Genomic DNA, 6,000 nt, shown 5'->3' on the forward strand with positions numbered 1-6,000 from the left:
AAGATATTCTGCCTGCCATGGCTCTGCTGCTTTCATTATTTGTTTCATTATTTGACACAGAAACCTGGCAGTCGCAACATACTGTAAGGGGAATGATCTTCCTTTGTTGAGGGCGCCGTGTGTACTGTCATTTACATAATAAAATCCTCACACAAATAACAGATGGTGAAGAGGCACTCATGTTGCCACATGTTGGAAGCATGATGCAGTTCCTTGATGAAGTCGTTTCTTTTACTTTTGCCTACAGACGCCTACCAGCTATTAAACCTTGGGAGTTAGTCAGCTGGTCAGGGGTTTAAAGACAGGCAAAAATCTGTCTGCAGAATTTTCCTGCTTCTAGGAGGAGCAAATTATATACCCTGATAGAAATGTGCAATCCATTGAAAATGGTTTCCACTACCATGGAAATAAATAATAGTCTATATTTTCAACCCTCATCGGGCTGAAATGCTTCACTGTAGAAGACAGAAATGTCATTATTCCACAGGGTCTGAGCTATTTTTCTCTCTTTTTGGAATCCTTTTCTCAGCAGAAGCTAGGGACAGAGAGAGCTATGCTAATGCTGCATATTAGCAATATCAGTTCTTGGATGCATTACCATTAATTCTATGCGCAAGTTAAGTGCTGGAAAACAAACGTCTGTCACTTGAAATAACAGCCACAGAGGCTGTATACAGTGCAGTGAAATAAGATCACACCACATTCCCTAATTAGAGTTAATGGATCTGGTTTTGATCCCATTTACACCGATTTTACAATCATGTAATGCATGCTATTGTCTTGAGGGGAGCTGGTCTGTAAAAAGCATCAGTCTCCAGGATAGCAGAGGGTATTTAAATGAGTGGTCATTTGGTTGCCTAAAAGCTGCTGTTTAGATGCAGTTTTCTACATTGCTTTCAGGGCTGGACTGCTGCAGTTTCACTGCAGGGGTTGGGATGGAGAGACAGGCTGTGGGAACTCCTGAAGACACCTTGTGAAGGCCAGACCTATGCAGGAAATGTGGCCCAGGACATGGAATTAGCCATGGCAGGTACAGTGGGATTCACTGAGCACCCCAGCACACCAGGCTGGCCCCTTCACCCCATCCCCATTTGGAAACCCACATGCCCTGTAACCCTAAATCAGCAATTCTGAAGCTGCTGTACAAAGCAGAGGTGACACATACAAAACCTTTACAGGCAAGAAACTCTGCTGTGGCACCCACCTGCTTCCATCCCACCCTCTGTATTTGTTACTGCAGCTCAAAAATGTCAAGACTGTGCATTTCTGTTTGCGTCATGTCTGCTGCATTAAAACCTACAGGCACAGTAATTCTGCATGATAGATGTTGATCAGGTAGTACTTCTTTCAGGGAGATACACAGATCTCCACTCTGTAAACAATTTTAAAATTTCCCAGACCAAAGCAAGCTCAAAAATTTAAGGTTTGCATGAAAGACTACACTATGATGACTTTGAGCTCTTATGCAGACTGTAAACCTGATGTGAATATTTTTTTAATGTTTGGTTAGCTCTGATTATCTTATTTCGGTTTTGTGGGGTTTTTTGGTTGTTGAGGTTTGGGGATTTCATTTTGCTTTTGCCACAGGAGCCTGTATCTAAGGAAAGAATATTTTGAATTGGCAGTTTTTTAGCTAGTGCAGCTTAAAGAAGAGTTACAGGTCTGATTATCCCATAGCATGGAGTCTTGATCTGCAGTCTTTAGAATCCAGGAAGTGTGTGGTTATTTTTCATGCATTAATGCACTAGTATTGACCAGTTAATTTGAAATCACTCGCGTCTCATGTCATGACAAAAAAGCAAATGCAGCACATCCGGAGCTACAGATTTACAAGGTTACATAAAGATATAAGCCACAAAGGGCAGATAAAATTCCTTCATGTATTTTTGCATCAAGGTCGACTATCAAAGAAGTCCCTGTCTAGAAATGCTTTATGTGATGCTGATGATGGCACCAAGAACTTACTACTCCTTAAGCAGTTTTCACCTCTGCAGGTTATATGCACAGAATATTACATTCTACTCAGGTAATCCCACTGAACTGTCTTCAGTTAAGAAGAGTGTCCCTTCTTATCTTTCTCTGACTTCTCTCCTTCACCACTCCCTAGAGCAAACAAAGACAAAAACCTGAGGATTGAGAAGGAGTGAAAAATATCTTGTGGGTGATTAGGGAATTTGAAATAGGATTTTGATTAATTTCCTCAGGAGAATCTACATCTGACTGGCAAATACATTTTTTTCATTTCTGCTTGTTCTATAATTAGAGCTCCATAGATACAGCTATACATCATATATTTCAATTATTACAAATAAAACTGTTGAGCACAGTATGCAATATTACTAATGGTGGTTGAACAAACAATTCTGGGACTAGAGTGTAGCTCTGTCATGTGGATGTGCTTCTCAAGCTATAGCTAACATGCATATTAGAATTAAACCTCTACCAAATAAAAGTAATAGGATTGAACAATTGAAACCAAAACTGACCACCATTCCTGATTGACTAATTTGCATTTCTCCACTTACAGATTATTTAAATATCAACAATTTGTTCATAAATAAATGTCAAGAAAATTATTTTAACATTCACAGATCTTGCAGCTCGGGCACTAGAATTATAACCTGAATAGCTGAGAACTGAATTTAAGAGTCTTGTCCTTAATATTGACATACAACATTGACTGTGAAATCAAATGTCTATGTACCTTATGTAAATAAGATCTCTCTCTCATGCACTGGAGCTAAGATACATAAAAGAATGATGAGTACAAGCAGAGAACAAGCATATCATGCTATCTTGATGTTCACTCAGGATTGAAACAACTCAGGATTTAAAGAAAATCATTGCAAAAAGAAAGGTATTTAAAGCAATGGTAATGAGTCAATTCTAGACAAAAAGGGTCAGTTTTGAGACACATTTTTACTTGAAAACAAACTGGTTCAAGCAGTTCAGCTGTTCACCAGTTCAAGCAGTTCACCAGTTTCAGCTGGCTCAGTTGAAAAATTTACCATCAGTCTCACTTTTATTATCCAGAAACAGGTTTAATTATACCCTTTTAATGATAGGCTGTATTTCAGTTCTAGAAATATAAAAGGAATAAAAATTAAAAAATAAAACCAACAATAACAAAAAACCCCAACAAAAAAAAAATTAACCAAGAAACCCAACTTTCTTTTAAAAGGTTATTTGTTTTTATAGAAATTTCCATACTAGCCAGGTGAGTTTACAGTTGGCATTAAAGCCTTCCTCCTCAGGAAGAAGGCACTGTTGTGTGTGGCATGACCATGGCTGTATCTGTCATGTTAACTCTGCTGCAGACAAACCCATAACTCTGCACCGTGCTTCTATTGACCCTTCTTTCCATTTTTATTCTCCTTTTAAGATGCTTCCTTTACTGTTTCCCCCCCTTTTTCCTATTATTTTTTCAGCTCCACAAACTTGTTTTTCTACTTTAAGATTGATTTGTTTTATACTTTCAAAAGATGCCTTAAATTATTATTACCTCATTTTAAGATTCCTAACTGATGCTGTCTCGGACAAATACAAGCTTCTCATTTGTCTCAATTTTACTCATTTTCCTAATGTCTTGAATTCAAACTCAGTTTTGTTTATCCTCAAGGGGTGGATGCTGTCAAGGACCCCTCAACTTCAGCAGGTCTATGACATCACAGACTGACCAAACTCCAATATTTTGTTCAAATCTATTTCTGCTTTTTCCTAGGTATTTATTGCAAATCCTAACTTCAAGTATCTCTCCTTACAAGCAATTGTTTCTCGAAAACTTATTTCTTAATATCTCTAGTTCTAGGTAAGGATTCCCCTTGTCTAGAAGCCTATTTCCTATGCAATGTAACGTGGAATAAAACAATTTAAACTGCTGCTTTATTGAAAACACAGCTGCCCTGATCTGTCTACTGGAATTTCCTTCCTTTTGACCCTGCCACATCTTTTGTACTTGTACATAGAGTGAAAAGTCTACACTGCCAATAAAACATAAATCCAAGTATTCCGTACTGGTTGCCTTTTTAGTTTCCTTTTTATTCTTCCACTTTTGCTGTCCAGAGAGATCAGAAATAGTTCTAAACAGTCCTTTTTCACTCTTCTCAAAATTCTTATTCTGGAATAGCTGCAGCAACTCTGTATAAGCAGGGAGTATTGTCAGTTCAGAATAAATCATGGCAATTTCCATGTTTATGTATAAAACTTCTTGTAAGCTAATTACAGACACATGAATGCAAGTGGTGTCAGAGTACAATAACCTAATGATTTTTTTTGGACAGTTTTTGGAAGGGACAGGGTGTTTGACAGTGTTTGGAAATATCAAAGGAAAATAAAATCTAATTTTTTTAACCTATAAACAGTTCATTTACCTGGTGGAAGTTTAAGCTTGTTGATTTCTACTGCTGCTCTTTTCAAAGCAGCTCATAAGCAGCTCTTCATCTTTTCCCTTTAGTTGTTGAAGGCTCCAGAGAGACACAGGACAATGAGGGGAAGGGCAAGAGCTCTAGAAACCATGAAAAGCTGTTCCAAATATAGCTCCTTTTTGCTTTGCTATTATCCATCAGCACTTATGTCTCAGCAACAGCCATATCCTAACAAAATTAAGTGGTCTTCATGCTAACAAAACAGGGAGCCTGTCATGGTACCTAAAGACCACAATAAAATTGAAGACACACCAACTTTTCCCCTTTTCAGGTTTAAAAGTATTTGATAGATCACCCATTCATCTCAAACCTTCAGAAACAAGGGTCATAACCTCATGACCATCACATCTACTTTATTGCCTGCTCTTTCTGCTAAATACTTCTTTATATCTTCCTTTTTGTCTCCAAGTGCTAAGCAATCATTTCCTCTATCAAATAATTTACAAATTCCTTTTTATACCAGAAATTTACTTTCTCTAAGTGAAACTGTAAATCTATGCATGCAGTTTTCTGGGTCATAGTCCTGATTGTTCACAAGATGACAGGGTCCTTGTCCTTTCCCAATCCCCTTGAAGAAGGAATTGGTCTTCTTTCATAAAACAAAACCCTAGCTGAATAACAGGAAATAAGATATTCACAGATATCCTAAAAACAACAAAAATTTCATTCCAAGATATGTGTTTGTATTTAGATTTCCTCTTAACTAATTATCATTCACTTGTTTTATTGATCTCAAGTCTCAAATGAAGCAGCAGAATTTGACTATGACCATTTTCCTTGCTATCTCAATTTATTTCAACATAATCCCCTGAATGAGTAACTTTACTGAATATGGAGTTATCATTCTTCTCATTTTAAATACAGAGAATTACTAAAAGCCACTAATTCCTACCAATATGCTAAAAATTCTGGATCACAGGTTGTCAGTTAACCAGGTCACACAGCTTTCATTACTCAAAGCAATACAACCTGATCATTGCCTGCCTCCAATCCTAACAGGCAGTTTCTTTTTTTTTTTTCCTGTAGCACTTTTTTTGCAGCATTGAATCAGTCAATATGTGAGGATACATTGCTATTGAATATTAGCACATCATTACTGGCAGAAGGTAAACGCTTTCCAAGGAATTTTGGAAACATAGGTCTCTGCAGGCACCAGCTGCATAAATTCCCAGCCTCATAACCTCCCTCCTTTGAATCAGAAAGATGTACTACCCAGTGTGCAAAACATTAAAAGTAGTACTAAAAGAACAGACAAGTAGGACCACAGGCAGAAGATAGTTACAATATAATTGTGACTTGTCAAAGTAAAATAATCCAACTTTTAGAGATATATTTATCCAACAATTTCACCTGTGGAGGGGAAAAAACCAACAACAAAAGAGTCTCAATTTGAGGTCTGCATATTTATGTACACAAACCCTTATATTCTGGTTCAGACATTTCCTTACCCACAGGCACATAAAGTCCCTGCAGAGTTAGGCCTCCATCAATAAGGCTGATGTGTTCAAATTTCCTTTGTAATGTGCACACAGGGGTACCTTGCTCCTGATGCTCAGTGCACACACCTCAACAACTT

This window comes from Agelaius tricolor, unplaced genomic scaffold (assembly GCF_023055355.1).
Source record: "Agelaius tricolor isolate 1412-34295 unplaced genomic scaffold, bAgeTri1.0.p SCAF_9, whole genome shotgun sequence".
Taxonomy (NCBI): domain Eukaryota; kingdom Metazoa; phylum Chordata; class Aves; order Passeriformes; family Icteridae; genus Agelaius; species Agelaius tricolor.